This window comes from Cnephaeus nilssonii (genome assembly GCF_951640355.1).
Source record: "Cnephaeus nilssonii genome assembly, chromosome: 5".
NCBI classification, from domain to species: domain Eukaryota; kingdom Metazoa; phylum Chordata; class Mammalia; order Chiroptera; family Vespertilionidae; genus Cnephaeus; species Cnephaeus nilssonii.
In genome coordinates, this window is record NC_137076.1 from 3,231,980 (window position 1) to 3,248,962 (window position 16,983).

Sequence of the window (16,983 nt, forward strand, 5' to 3'; positions counted from 1 at the left end):
AACAAATTGTGCCCCCAAAAGTTTGTAACATTTTCACTCCCAGCAAATTGTGTCTGAGTGTGTCTATTGCCCCATATCCCTTGACCTATGAGCGCTTGAATTTAAAATGATAGTTTACTAAGTGAGAGCACTAGAGTCCTGCTTGGAGACCAGAAGGCTCCCCTGTCTGTGCTCTGTGAACCCGTGGACTGTGGTTGCTGTAACAAAACCATTTCTCAGAGGCAGCCTCTGGTTTTTCACTTCAATGCAATTAGAAATTTCAGCTGATATAGCCCATCATTCACTAAGAGGGTGATGGACGTGTGTAAGGAGGAGGGGTATGAGCTTACAAAGACCTCCAAGTAATATCCTTATAATATCCTTTGGAAATGGTTCCAAAATTGGAATCACTGTTATTCTACCACATTCACTGAGTGTAAGGAGGAGGGGTATGAGCTTACAAAGCTCCACTTAACGCGTGGATTGTGGCAAAGCTCGTGCACCCTACACGTCTTTAGAAACAATCCACCCTCATCTGAGTGGGTTCCGACATGAGCCCCGCCTGGATGCCAGACCGCTTCTGTCAAGAACATCGGGAAAGATGCGCAGCCCGGAGCCCCCCTGGGCCGCCTCCCCCTCCAATGCGAGGCCGAGATTGATGTGAGGCACTGACATTCTCACAAGCTCTGCAAAATCAAGAGCCGTTTCTGCACACAAACCAGGTTAACTTCCGCCAGAGGGGTGCTCAGGCGGCTGCAGCTGCGCCTTTTTCTCAGATTTTATCCTGGTAATTGAGTTATGCAACTATTGCCACATCGGTGCAATGACCCACTCATACCCAATTCGTTCTCTGTCACATAACAGTGTCATAAAAAGCAAAACACAAACCCGAATGAGACCATTTAAAGCGAATATCACAGTTACAAGATGGTCTGTTCACATCTAAAAACAAAAAAATAAAAACAAAAGCCCTAGTGTTTGGGCATAAAATGACATGAACTTTGGCTTTAGGGAATAACTGTTTAGCTTTATGCATATTTTCCACTCATTAAGTTAAACATCCGTGTAATGAGTCCTAACTTAGGTATGGGTATCCTGCAGGCAAGTAGTTTTTCTAAGCCTGAGATTCTATTGATCCTGCGTCTGGCTGGTTGTAGGTGAGATGGAGGGAGATCCATTACTGGGGAGACAGGGCCATTGGGGCCCCAGCTTTCCATCAGGCCATTACTTTCCATCTTCGCTGACTGCCAATAGCATCATATATAATTGCTGTTAATAAGTCTCCGCTAATTTGCAGAATGACACGTGAGCACCATCAGTAGAATGGTGTTGACATCCAAGATCAATGTGTCACGTCTCTGCTGAGCCCACAGCTGGGGGTGGGGAGCAGTCACTTAAACTGGGGGACAGTCCTTGACAGTGAAGTCTGGTGTGCATGTGTGTGTTTTCAGAGCAACAAGATTTCTTTTGGCTGTTGTTGTTTTTATTGGGGGGGGAGGGTGGATTTTATAAGGATATTACTTGGAGGTCTGGATGGATAACAAAATGGTTCCAAAATTGGAATCACTGTTATTCTAAAATGTTTATGTTTAATTGCATCATAAGAAATATGTGTTTAAAAGAAAACCTCCTTACACATTAAAACAAATCAAGAAGAACAAGAAGAGAGTGCCCTTCAACCTAACTGGACCTACCACACACGCTGCAGTGTGTGAGCTGTACCCAAAGGGGCAAAGACTAAGGTTGCTAAAGTAAATGACTATATATGTATTTTAAATTGATTCAGAGAGGAACAGAGAAGGAGGAAGATAGAAACATCAGTGATGAAAGAGAATGGTTAATTGGCTATCTCTTGCACACCCCACACTGGAGACCAAGCCTGCAACCCAGGCATGTGCCACAGCCTGGAATTGAACCATGACTTCTTGGTTTATAGGTTGATGCTTAACCGCTGAGCCACACCAGCTGGGCATAAATGACTTTAAAATGTTATATTTGTTTAATGCCCCATGATCATAAATTAAGTGATTTTCCTAGCTATTTTAACTCAATCAATATGATTTTACTCAGCCTTATAAAATAGAATAGTTTCTTTTTTTTATGCTGTTGCAAAAAACACCCAATCAGAACAGCACAAAGAGAAAAGAATCCAAAAAAATGAGGACAGTGTAAGGAGCCTCTGGGACAACTTCAAGTGCACCAACATTCACATCATGGGTGTGCCAGAAGGAGAAGAGAGAGAGCAAGACATTGAAAACCTATTTGAAGAAATAATGACAGAAAACCTCCCCTACGTGCTGAAAGAAATAGACTTACAAGTCCAGGAAGCGCACAGAATCCCAAACAAGAGGAACCCAAAGAGGCCCATACCAAGACACATCATAATTAAAATGCCAAAGGTTAAAGACAAAGAATCTTTAAAAAAATATTGATTTTAGAGAGGAAAGGAGAGGGAGAGAGATAGACACATCAATGATGAGAGAGAATCATTGATCGGCTACCTCTTTGACACCCCCACTGAGGATCAAGTCTGAAACCTGGGCATATGCCCTGACCGGGAATTGAACCATGGTTCATAGATTGATGCTCAACCACTGAGCCACTCCAGCAGGGTGGGGTAAAGAATCTTAAAAGCAGCAAGAGAAAAGCAGTTAGTTACCTACAAGGGAGCACCCATAAGACTGTCAGCTGATTTCTCAACAGGAACTTTGTAGGTCAGAAGGGAGTGGCAAGAAATATTCAAAGTACAACAATTTCTTTCAGAGAAATAACTAACACAGTGACTCAGGATCTCAGTACGTGTGACGCAGCCTGCGTCTGACTGAGTGTGCCTGGTGCCAGGAGGGCATGGCCTGGTGTGGGGGATGGTGCCCTCTTTGCGGCAGCAGAGGGCTGTAGATGGGGAATGGGCAGGAGCCGCAAACAAGCAAGAGGCACGTTGTTTGAGAAGCAGGCTCTCCCAGTGCCCAGACCGCCCTCCAAGATGAGATGCTCATGCCATTCTGCTTCATTAAGGCAGAGCGATGCTGTACGAGACATCGGCTGTGAAGAAACTTGGTCCTAGAGAGATTATCTGACTTGCCCGAGGCCGTAGGCAGCAGTTAGTGCTGATAAATAATTAGTTGCCGACTTCCTTCGAGCATCTTTAACTTTTTGGTGGGGTGCTTAGCCCGCTGAAACACGAACTTGCTGTGGGAAAATGTGCATCTCTGTGCTTTTCTCAATCAGTGTATGCAATGTCTCACACATGTGTTCAATTTGGAGATGGAATCTTCACTGTTGCTTTGCAAATGCAGCTTAAAAACACATTTCTTCTGACACTGAGACGTCCTCACCTCGGACCTTTATGAACTTGATCAGTATTGCTCTCACCTCCGACCTTTATGAACTTTACCAGTATCGCTCTCACCTCCGACCTTTATGAACTTTATCAGTATCGCTCGCAGCTCTGGCTCATGGAGAGCAGGGCAGTCCGCCGCATTTTCACCGACTCTCAGCTTCTGAGCAGTGTTTCTACTCGACTGGAAACGAGTGAAGAACAAATTGTAGAAAAAAGCACATCTCTATTTTCCAGCTCAGTAAGATCCCTAAATGTTACACAAACTCTAAATGGTGGAGCGTGTAACATTTGAAGAGTGCTTGGGACTATTTCAGCAGATAAGTCTGTTTCTTCTTAGGCAGAACAGACTGAAATGAATGATTGAAAACTGGAGGACATTTCAAACTGCGTTGCAAAACCACACGCATGTCTCAGGCCTGCTTTGTTTTGTAGGGATGAGTTTGGTAATTCAATGATGCTTACTCATTACCTGAAAAATTCCGCTTCCCTTCTTTTTCTCTTTCTTTGAATGTAGTTTTGACTAGATATTCATTTTGGGTGGAGGGGAGGTGATGGAATATCTATGCCATATACAGGATGTGAGAGGTGCCTGGCCAGTGTTGCTCAGTGGTTGAGTGTCAACCTATGAACCAGGAGGTCACGGTTCGATTCTGGGTCAGGACACATGCCCGGGTTGCAGGCTCAGTCACCAGTGTGGGGTGTGCAGGAGGCAGCTGATGAATGATTCTCTCTCAGCATTGATGTTTCTCTCTCTCTCCCTCTCCCTTCTTCTCTCCTGACCAGGACTAGAGCTGGTCCCTGACCTCAGTGCCAGAGGGAAGAGCCTCTGTCTCCCACTCCAGCCTGCCCACGTGCTGGGCTCAGGGAGACGCTGGGCAGGGGAGGGGTGTGGAGGGAGAGGGGAGGGATGTCAGGGCGCTATGCTTTGTAGTCATAAATGTCGAAATAGAACACAAACTCAAATGTCTTTAATGTATGACTCAAAGACTAGGAATAGATATGGACAGATTTTAAAACGGAGAGAGAGGGGACATCTTTAACAATTAAAAAATGAGTGTGGGAGGGGTAGGAGAATAACGTGAAAAAGAGAGGAAAATCATATCGACACCATCTCAAAAACATGGTCATGTGTGTGCATTGGTTATTTGTCATATTACATTCTGAGACTAAAATAAAGTTAACAGTAAAATAAAAATAACTGCCCTAGCCAGTTTGGCTCAGTGGCTAGAGCGTCAGCCTGCAGACCAGAGGGTCCCGGGTTTGAGTCCTGCAGGCTCCTCTGGGGTGCATGTGGGAAGCAACCAATCGATGTGTTTCTCTCACATCGATGTTTCTCTCTGTCTTCCGCTCTCTCTTCCACTTTCCCTAAAAATGTAGGAAAAATATCCTTGGGTGAGGATTAACAAAACAACAACAAAATTACAAAAGAATAAATACAATAAAAATAACTAAACAGACAAAAGCCAGCCCTGTGCTCTGTGTCGGATACAAGACAAATAGAAGGACCCCGTGGCTAGGAACACAGAAGCAGAGAAATGCATCCTGGGAGTTGTGAGGCAGCGGGCAGGCGGGGAGCTCCCCCTCAGGGTGGGGGTCCAGGGGAATCCAGGGAGGACAGGCCACTGTCTGATGGTCAAAAGGCACCATCCACTCAGCGAGCAGCAGCAGGCTCCCAGCCAGGACACTAGCTTGGAATAAACCCCGTCAGAGAATAGGTAACATGAAATGGACACAAACACAATATGGCAGGAGAGTTAAATGCCTCGCTCAGAGGAAGGCAGTGGGTGGACAGCAAGAATACGTCAAGGGTTAGGGAAGTAGTTCAGTAACAAAGCCAGTAGCTTGTTTAAATATAACATGTGTACATATGATTTTATGATATATACAAATACATATATATATATATATATATATATATATATATATATATATGTATTTATGTTTAAATAGACATCTTAACCAAATAACATTTTGAAAAATATTCATAAATATTGAAGATAAAAGTGGTCAATGAATATAGTACATTCCCACCATAGGAGCTTACAGAGGAGAGTCTCTTTCCAGGGACTTCTCTGAGTTTGAGGGCCAGTCCAACACAATTAGAGTCACCAGGGAACTCGTTAGAATTGCAAGTTGTGCATCTATACTCCTAAAAACCTGAATCAGAAGCTCTGGGGAAAAAGCCAAGTAATCTATATTTTAATAACCCCTCCAGGTGAGTCTGACACGTGCCAGAATCTGAGAGCCACGGCCTTAAAGACATGCTTAGGACAGGATGCAGAAGAGAAGGACAGCGGGGAGGGGGGGAGGAAGGGAAAAGAGAGGGACCGTTTCACACTGAGAAGTGTTGTTTCTAAATCTAGGGGCTAGATCAGCGATTTCCTCCTTTCGAACATTGTACAGACTAAACGCACAAACCCGGCCTCGCATTGGGCACAGGGCTGCCAGTCTTAGCCCTGAATTTCCATGTCTCCCAACGCCCCCGGGGCCAGGCAGACGGGGGGAGGGGGCCATGGCTTCCCATTCATAGGGTCCCACCTATGAACAGACGTTCTGATCTTATAGTCCCCCTCTGTTCCGGGGATAAACCTGGCTTGGTCTTGGAGCACTAACAAGTCACGTGCATCCTAGTATTAAAGACCTTTTGTAAAAGGTTGAAGACTGGATGTGGGCGCATGGAACAGATGAAGCCAACATAGATTTTTATTTATTTTTTGTTAATCCTTTCCTGAGGATATTTTTTTCCCATTGATATTTAGGGAGAGTGAGAGAGGGGGAGAAAGAGAGAGAGACACATCAATGTGAGAGAAACGATTGGTTGCCTCCCACACGTGCCTGATCTGGCAATGATCAAACCTGCAATCCAGGCAGGTGCCTTTGACTGGGAATCGAACCCGTGACCCTACAGTGCTTTGGCCAACACGCTAACCACTGGTCCACACCGGCCAGGGCTTAATTAAACATTGTAATGCTTTTTGTCAATCATTTCCGAGACCTTAGCATACTTTCTAGTTTGTACTTTCTTTTACTTCATGTTAGTGCTATTTGACACTAACATCATTATCCCTAATTTCTTAATTACTATTTCTCAAATGATGCTATTGAGGTGATAATGATTAAAAAGAGGAAAAGACAATGAAACAACCAACGAGGTTTGGAGTCTGAATAGTAATCTTGAAAGAAGACAAAAGATTGCAAAATACATTCAAGATAGCAGGTGTGAAGAAGGGAGATGACATTCCCGGGAAAGGAAGGCTCGTTAGAGAATCGCCCTTGTTCGCAGGGCCACACAGGTGTGAGGAGAGGGGAACGCTATTGTTTGAGAGCGTTCCCTCCCGTGCTCAGGTGACGGCGTGGAGTCAGGTTCAGTGAGAAGCTGGGACTGAACTTGTGGGCGCTGTGGCTGTTCTATGAAGGACTGCTCTCCTGGGGACAATTAGAGAAGAGACTGTGGTGGAAATGGCAGAGCTGTCCCACCTGGGACTGACGGGCCACCAGGAGCACAGATCAGAAGGTCAGGAAGAGTCAGGAAGTAGGAGCAATATTCTCCCAAGACCCGGGGAGGAGGCTGATCATGCTCCTCGGGGTATAACTGAGACCCCAGAGGCCACTTCTGCAGGGAAACCAAAGAGGGAAATTAAAGGACACGCCAAACTGTCCAATAGGAATGAACGGAGAGGGGGAATGAAGCCTAGTGAGTAATAATTTGAGGGAAAGGTCCACTACAATTGCCTTAATTACCTTTTTGTGGCTGTTGTTGTTAATTCTCACCCGAGGGTATTTTTCCATTGATCTTTTAGAGAGAATGGAAGAGAGAGGGACAGAGAGAAATACATCGATTGGTTGCCTCCTGCATGAACCCTCACCAGGCCTGGGCCAGGGAGGAGCTTGCAACCGAGGTACGTGTCCTTGACCAGAATCCAACCCGGGACCCTTTGGTCTGCAAGCCGACGCTCTATCCGCTGAGCCAACCGGCCAGGGCCTTAATTACCTTTTAATCAAGTAATCTAAGAGGAGGCACATTGAAGGGAGTCCACAGAAAGAAGCAGGAGATGCAATTCTCATCGGAACATTCAGAAGGACTGGAATGATAAATATACAGAAAAAATCATAGTGGAACTGGCGACCCCAGGCTTAAGTCAAGCCTGGGAGAGTATTCAGGAAACAGGAAAAAGTAAACAACAAAGTAACAATTCTTGATGCTCAATTCGTACACAAAATACGTCACCAATATTTTCGCAGCAACTGTCATTCATACGAGTACTGTACAATAGTCCAGATAGTCACACACGTGATACAGAATAGTCCAGATAGTCACACATGTATACAGATAGTTATCTGAACAGAAATTTAAATTAAAAGAGTATGATTCCATTTCATACATATATACACACACGTACAATATATGCAGTACACACGTTTACCCTTGTACACACTTACACTGCACAAGCAAATGCACGTGCACCTCATATAAAGAAAGGAAATCTGCAATCTTCGTTCAATTTTAAGAATAAAAGAATAGACATAAATTCTGAAAGAAGGCGATACTGGAAGAAGGAAGTTGTCTAGATTTACATCCTAATAAAAAGACTGATGGTTAGTTATTCTAATCATGGGCCTGAGCGAGGGGAGGTCACTGCTCTCCTTCACTCCTGGGACACACACACACACAGACACCCACACAGAAACAGACACACACACACAGAAAGACACACACACACACACACACACACACACACACGCTCACAGACACCCACACAGAAACAGACACACACAGAAAGACATACACCCACACAGAAACAGACACACACACACAGAAAGACACACACAGACACACACAGAGAGACACACACACACATGCTCACACAGAGACACACACATGCTCACACAGAGACACACATGCTCACACACACAGACACCCACACAGAAACAGACACACACAGAGAAAGACACACACACACACACACACACATAATGCTCACACATGCTCACACAGAGACACACATGCTCACACACACAGACACCCACACAGAAACAGACACACACACACAGAGACACACATATGCTCACACACAGACACACACACTCACACATACATAGATAGACACACACTCACACTCTCACACACACACACACTCCCAGGGGTAAGTGTCTGGTTCTAAAAGATGTTTGGATATTTACTATCATTTCCTTCGTCTGTTTTCTCCCCAAAGTGCTGGTGCCCACAGCTTAGAAAATTGGGGGCCGAGTAGGAATGATTCCCTCCCAGTGCCCCTCTTTAGATGAAAACTGGAACCCACAGCTCCAACCCCCCTTCCCTGACCTTCCATGTGATGACAGTAGGCACAGCGTTGGGGTCACGTGGATCCAAGCCCGTTTAGGTCATAACAAAAGTGCTCTCTCTGCTTCTTCTTCCCCAGTCCCACAGCACGAGGGCCAGAGGCACTTTCTTGTTCCTTTAATAACGAGAAACTTTCATAGTCTTCTGTGTGCCATCAAATAGGCCTGCCTTCCATCGAAGCTTCTCTTCACAACTCGCCCTCCCCTCCTACTGTCCCTTTAACTCAGCCCATTATGAGCCACCACAGCTTACATGGGGTGGTTGGTGGTGGGGACTGCAATTCTCACTCTGTGGGCGCCGCCCTTCTCTGTGGCTGTTCCACCTGCACGACCCAGGGATGCATCTTGGCTTAGTTTGTGGCACACAGACTGTATTTTGTGTGTGCGTGCATGTGTGTGTATGCATGCATGCATGTGTATTTGTGTATGCATGCGTGTATGCACACACATATATGTACACTTGTCTGCACACACATATATGTGAGTGTGCATGTGTGTGCATGCACATGTGTGTGTTTGTCTATATTGTGTGTGTGTGTGTGTGTGTGGTAAATCGTCTAAAACATGTATTGAGGCTTCCAAATTGCAGTGGAAAGTTGAATTGATGCATGTTTTCTAAGCGGTCCCGGTGGCATGCTGCCCCTCTCAACGGTCACATCGCTGAGTGTGGCTGCAGCTCACAGAGGGTGATGGGAGTGAAACACGGGCGGAATGTGGCGTTTGGAGACGTCACTTCGTCTCCTCAGAAACTGGGCAGCTTTGGGGACTCTTTGCAGAGCCTGTGGGAGGAGCAGCGGCCCCGAGCCTGAGCCGAGCCCTGCCTGCACACGGGGGCCACTTCGGAACGAGGTCAGTGGTGGCACGTGGACCCTCTCTTGCTGGGACTCAAGGGCACCTCTGGGCACAGCCACGTGGCCGGCGCGCCTGCTGCAGAGCAGGCCTGACACCCGAGCCGGCCCTGGAGGGACGGCCTCACTGCGGAGCGCCAGGGCCCCTGGGCCTGGACCTCCGTCCTGGGCGGCAGCGTCTGAGGACACAGCTCCCAGAGGATGCCTGAGACTGGAGGCCGGAGGGCACGTACTGTGATGTCACAGCCGCAGAAGGAACTGTGAAGGAGCAATTCTTCAAAATGCGTAAATGCACCCGGCCAGCGCAGCTCCGTGGTTGAGCATCGACCTATGAACATGGAGGTCATGGTCCGATTCCTGGTCAGGGCGCAGGAGGAAGCTGATCCATGATTCTCTCTCATTGATGTTTCTCTCTCTCTCTCCCTCTCCCTTCCTCTCTGAATTAATAAAAATATTTTTTTAAAATGTGTAAATGCACCTTACTCTTAAGAAATAGGACAACACCCTTTATTCCTTCCAAATTAACAGGGAACTCTTTTTTAAAACATCATTTCTGCCCCAAAAAGTGGCCCGTTGGCTGTTCCTCCTTCAGGTGACCCTGCCTGGCGCCTACCTCAGAGGTGCCGGGGGTTCCTTTCCTGACACAGCTGCTGGGCAGCCTGTTCCCCGAGCCTCTCCTGCAGCGCCCTCCCCTCTCACCACGGGGCTGACAGGAGGGTCCTTCACTAACACTCCTTAGAGGCTCACCTCCAGCTGCAGCGTGGGCAGGGGCGTGGCCGGGAGGCACACTCAGCCTCTGAGAGCAGTTGTTCCTGCTCCTTTGGGACAATGAAAAGCAGCTCTTCTCCTGGTTTTCATTCTCTTTCTCTTGGCTTACAAGGGGCACAGATCGGGGAGAGCCCGGGGGACAGGCCAGGGAACAGGGACAGACAGGCTCATGTGCGGAGCTGGTCTTCTGCTTGCTAATTGCCTGCGTGCTCTGCTGCCTGGTTTGAGAGAAGGAGCTGTGGACCATGCTGGGATTCCTTTGTCACAGATTATGAACATAGTTTAAGTGTTAATTGGATTTCTGGCACGTGAGCTTGCCGCCTCCCGGCAGGACTCGGTCTGCACAAACCAGGGAGCTACTGGGTTTGAGAGGATCCAGATGGCAGGGCGGAGGCCAGGGAAGCACAGGCCGGGCCTCCCATGTTCAACCCCAACAGCATGGCACACCAGGCACATTGCCCTCAGCAAGACGGGCTCCTGCCCCTTCCCAGCGCCCAGCCGCATCTGAAGAGAAAATATAAGGACACTAGAGGTCCAACACACAAAGTTTGTGCAAGGGGCTCGGCCCTCCCAGCCCCAGCTTTGTCCGGAAGGTCGTCCGGAAGGTCATCGGTCTAATTAGCATACTATGCTTTCATTATTATAGACTAGAGGCCCGGTGCATGAAGTTCAAGCATGGGGGCAGAGTCCCTCAGCCTGGCCTGCATCCTCTCCAATCCAGGACTCCTCGGGGGATGTCCAACTGCCTCTCGCAATCCAGGACCACTGGCTTCTGACTGCTTGCCTGCCTGCCTGCCTGCCTTATTGCCCCTAACCACCTCTGCCTGCCTGCCTGATCACCCCTAGCTACTCCCTTGCTAGCCTGATCGCCCCTAACTGCCTCAGCCTAGCCCCACACCCAGGACCCAGGATTCCCTCCTCTGGCTAGTCTCAGGCACCTGGGACCCGGGTTTCCCTCCCTCTAGCTGGCTGCAGGCACCCAGGACCCGGGCCAGCTTTGCCTGTGCTGGCCGCAGCCACAGGGGAGCATGGGCAGGCGGCTTGTCCCTCTCCCAGGCTGCAGGTGCAGACGCAGCTGCTGGTGCCTGAGACCCCAGGGTGTGTGGCTTGTCCCTCTCCTGGGCTGCAGCCCCAGTTGCTGGTGACTGGGAATGTGGGGCATGGGTTTCTCCCTCTCCTGGGCACAGGTGCAGCCACTGGCACCTGGGACCGCGGGGCGGGTGGCTTGTCCCTCTCTCAGGCCACAGCTTGGCTGGTCCCCTTCCTCTCTTGTGAGCTCATTTGTGCCTGGCTGGTCCACATTCCTCTCTCCCCAGTCTTGAGTGTCTGAGCAGTTAAGGCGTGATGGCATGAGGGCATGACAACCATTTGCGTATTAGCTCTTTATTATATAGGATGCCGACCCTTCCCAGCCCAAATGCCTTAGTGCAGTGAGCAATCGCAGTGCCCACTGTTCTGACTTTGAGTTCCACTCTGACTCCAGGTTCCTGGGAGGGTGGAGGAAGGTGTGTGTCAGACACAGGTTATATGAAACGGCTGTGTTCTGCCAGGCTGGTGTGGCTCAGTGGTTGAGCATCAACCTATGAACCAGGAGGTCATGATTCGATTCCTGGCCAGAGCACATGCCCGGGTTGTGGGCTCGATCCCCAGTGTGGGACGTGCAGGAGGTAGCCGATCCATGATTCTCTCATCACTGATGTTTCTTTCTCTCTCTCTCTCCCTTCCTCTCTGAAATCAATAAAAACATATTTAATAAAATGTCATGTCTCCATGCACCTCAGACCCCCTCACTGACCTGTGCCTGCTGCAGCTTCTGCCCGGACGGGAGGAGCCCTGGGTGGGGTGGCACTCAGAGGGCACTGCCCAGGCGTTGCTCCTTCTCAGGAAGGAGGAAAGAGGAGTGTGGCTGAAGAATCCCTGGGGGGATTTTAATTTTACACGTTCCCCTCTAATCCATGTTCTCCTGTAGTACTGAAGAAGTGGGCTGCCTCTCTGTTTAATGCCCTCAGGATGAATGGAGGGCCTATCCAACAGGAAAGGAGGCAGGTCTTACTACTTTTGCTTTGCAAATGGTTAGGCGCTGGGACCCACGAGTGTGAAAATGAAGAGCATGCACGCGGGCGCCCACTGGGCCAGCTCCAGCCTCACCCCTGGCTCAGGGCTTGTCCTGGACCAGAGAGACAGGCTGATAAGGAGACAGATTCTCTGCTGTGCCACCTCCGGTGGGCAGCAGCTCACAGCAAGGTAGAGTTCTACCGAATGGTTTGACGTGGGGATGCCAAACTCAGACGAGTGTATTTTTTAAAATCTTTACTGTTGAAAGTATTAAATATGTCTAATTTTCCCCCCACCCCAGGCCCTCACCTCCCTATTGTCTGTGTCCATGGGTTATGCATAGATGCATACAAGTTCATTGGTTGATCTCTTCCCACCCCCGCCTTCCCTCTGAGGTTCGACAGTCTGTTCCATGCTTCTATTTCTCCGGATCTATATGAGAAAGATAAGGATCACATGATCTTGCTCAGAATGCATTTTATCAAGCATCTTGTGGAGGAAGAAGGTGAGCATGGTGTCTGTTGAGAATTATACTCAGTTCAGTGTTCCATGTTTTCTGAGGAAATTCAGCCCAGCAGGGACTTGGTTCCAAGGACTTTCCGTGACCAGAGTCATGTGATCTATTTCTTCCTTTCTGAATAAGGAACCCAGCCCTGAAGGCCATAAACCACTTCCCATGGCGATGGTCATAATCCAGCAAATATATACATATTATTTCAGAGAGGAAGGGAGAGAGAGATAGAAACATCAATGATGAGAGAGAACCATTGAGAGAATCATTGATCAGCTGCCCCCTGCAGGCCCACACTGGGGACCAAGCCTGTAACCTGGGCATGTGCCCTGACTGGGAATTGAACCTTGACCTCCTGGTTCCTAGGTGGATGCTAACCCATTGAGCCATGCTGGCTGGGCAAAATCCAGCAAATGTTAACTACTTCTTCCACTTGTGTCCTAACCTACCTCCATCTCACGTTTACCTTGTCTCAACACTCCTCCAATCCAAGGTGCTACAAGTGAACATGGCACATGTGTACCCATATGCACTGGTCTGTGTGAAAGTCTATATTTAGAACATAATTATGCACATTCAGAACGCACATACACGCCTATTTCACATGGACATCATGCACAAAAGCCACTAGGATGCTTAGAATATACTCTGTTTCCATTTTAAAATAGGATTCATTGATTTCATTTGATAATTGACTCAGACTTGAGGGACATTATATTAAACAGGCAGGCATTAGTAAATAGCAAAAATAATGAGGAATAGCTTATTATTTATAGACTAGGGGCCCAGTGCACAAATTTGTGCACCTTGAAAGGAACTGTGGGCCGCAAGGTTGCGGTGGGCACAGGGGCAGGTCTCGTCCCATCCTCCACACCCCTCCAGGCCCCTCCCGCCACAGCCTCTGGTTCCCTGTGTGCCAGCAGCCCAGCTCCTGCTGCCACTGCTCCCACGTGCTGATGGTGCTGGCCCATCGCACTCGCTGACAGCACAGAACAATCATGATCGGGGCCTGCACCAGCCGTGAGTGTGAGCGGTGGCTGCTGCCCTGATTGCCCCTCAGGAGCAAAGATTTTTCAGTAACCACCAGAGGCTTGCACAGATTACAGCCACGGGTGCCCCACCTTGGTTTGGTGCCCTTGCTCACCTGCTCCACCATCCTGCTGCAGCTGATGCCCACCATGCTCCATGCACGCCCCCTGGTGGTCAGTGCACATCATAGCAATGGTTGTTCAGTTGTTCTGCTGCTCAGTCTATTTGCATATTATGGTTTTATATATATATAGATTTGCTCTTGCATCCCATAACATACCGTATTTTCCGGCGTATAAGGCGACTGGGCGTATAAGATTTTCCTGGGTTAAAAAGTCGTTTTATACGCCGGAAAATACGGTATATACATGTATACATACTAGAAGCCCGGTGCACGAAATTCGTGCACGGCGGGGGGTTGTCCCGCAGCCCAGCCTGTACCCTCTCCAATCTGGGACTCCTGGAGGGATGTCCGACTGCCCATGGTGGGATCGGGCCTAAACGGGCAGTCGGACATCCCTCTCACAATCCAGGACTGCTGGCTCCCAACTGCTTGCCTGCCTGACTTCCTGATTGCCCCTAACCGCTTCTGCCTGCCAGCCTGATCACCCCCTAACCACTCTGCTGCCAGCCTGGTTGATGCTTAACTGCTCCCCTGCCAGCCTGTTTGCCCTCAACTTCCCTCCTCTGCCAGCCTGGTCACCCCTAACTGCCCTCTCCTGCAGGGTTGATCACCTCCAACTGCCCTCCCTTGCAGGCCTGGTCCCTCCCAACTGCCCTCCCTTGCAGGCCGGGTGCCTCCCAACTGCCCTCTCCTGCTGGCCATCTTGTAGTGGCCATCTTGTGTCCACATGGGGGCAGGATCTTTGACCACATGGGGGCAGCTATATTGTGTGTTGCAGTGATGATCAATCTGTATATTACTCTTTTGTTAGATAGGATAGAGGCCTGGTGCACAGGTGGGGGCCAGCTGGTTTGCCTTGAAGGGTGTCACAGATAAGGGTGGGGGTTCCCTTGGGGTGTGGGGTGGCCTGCGCGAGGGGCCTGTGGTGGTTTGCAGGCCGGCCACGCCCCCTGGCAACCCAAGGGGAGGCCCTGGTATCTGGATTTTATTTTCCTTCTACAACTGAAACTTTGTAGCCTGGGGCGGCAGCCATTTCTGGGGCGGCAGCCATTTCTGTGGCAGTTAATTCACCTTCTACAATTGAAACTTTGTAGCCTTAAGCGGGTGAGCCCGGCCAGGGTGTGCGGAAAGCTTTGCTTCCCCTGTTGCCGCCGGCAACCCTGGCCTGCTCTCTCAAGCTCCATTCTGCCGCCATTTGTTTGAATTTGTTTACCTTCTATAATTGAAACTTTGTAGCTTGAGTGGAGGCTTAGGCCTGCAACGGCTGGCAGAAAGCTTGGCTTCCTCTGTTACCTGGGAAACCTTGCTCTCTGTGGCTGTAGCCATCTTGGATTGGGGTTAATTTGCATACTCGCCCTGATTGGCTGGTGGGCGTGGCTTGGCTGGTGGGCATGGCTTATGTAGCGGAGTGATGGTTAATTTGCATATTACCATTTTATTAGAGAGGATTATATATATGGTATATATATCAGAAAAGCAGAGTTACCATATTTTCCAGTGCATTAGATGACTTTTTAACCCAGGAAAATCTTATATGCCCAGTCGTCTTATATGCCGGAAAATACGGTACATACAAAAGGATTGTATTTTCAAATTAAAATGCTTAAATCACACTCATGTATTCATATTTTTTTCTCTTACATTTTGATTTGTAAAACATCCCCAAATAAATACCAGGTTTGTGATTGTTTTAATTTTCTTGACATCCCCCTCCCCCTGGCTTTGAGAACTCACTCGTGCATCTTCTTTTGATCTTATTCTTGCTGCCAAGGCACATGGTTGCACCCCAACCTTTTCCTCTGCTGCAGGTCAGTGCAATGTGTGTTTCTAGGAGCTAGAAAACATATAATTACTTTTCCACACACTCTCACCGTTAAAAAGAAATGAACATTTAAAATATGCCAGATGGCCCAAGATGGTGTGGCTCAGTGGATAGAGTGTCAGCCTGTGGACTGACGAGTCCCCAGTTTGATTCCCAGTCAGGGCACATGCCCCGGTTGCAGGCTTCATCTCCAGTGTGGGGCGTGCAGGAGGCAGCCAATCCATGATTCTCTGTCATCATTGTTGTTTCTATCTCTCTCCCTCTCTCCTTCCATCTCTGAAATCAATAAAAAATATATTTAAAATAAATAAATAAAACATATCAGATGAGCAATCATAACCCCAAGACATACATAGATATTTATAACATAAGCTGATAGTTAAAGGCATGGACATTTGATGAGCCAAAATGAAGACATGTCCCCTACATATGAAAGGTTTAAGACCACAAATTAAAGCATGGGACCCTTGCAAAGGATTGTTCACATCTTATTCTGATCACATCTAGCATGTCACTGAGTTGCCATTTAAGTTGCTGTGTAGCCCTGGGTTCCTGACCTTTGCAGTTGCTCAGGCATGACTGTCTCAGGGACAGAGTTCCTGCTCATGGGGGAGCAGTCAAGCTCATGAGAAGTTGTACTCATCCACTGAGTCTTAACATGAATTTTAAATTGTCAGCAAATGTGAGGGTTCGGAGCCCACCTTAAACAATTTCAGAATCTGGAAATGCAGTGAGATAATATGAATACAATGAAGACATGTGGACTTCCCCAGGAAGATCCCGTGAGGATTGATTAGAGTGAGGCAGGAGGCAGGTTCTGGAAGCAGGTGGCGATATTCTTTTCAATTAAATTATTTGTTGGTTGTCACATTCTTTAAGTGTTTTGAGTTTATAGAAATGGAGTTTAGGTGGGTATGCATAAGGTAGCACAATATTGTAAAAATGCATTTATCATAAATTCTGTGCTTCTACATGTGGTTCATTTTCTTAGACTAAAGTTCACTTAAAAATATTTTGGAGCATATACATTCTACCAAAGATGTCCATGGCTAGAAATAAACAAAACTTTGCTTTACTCAAAGTAATTAAAATGCAAATACTCTGTGTGTATGTATATGTGTGTTTATATGTGCGTATGTATGTTTATATGTGTGTGCATGTGCGTGT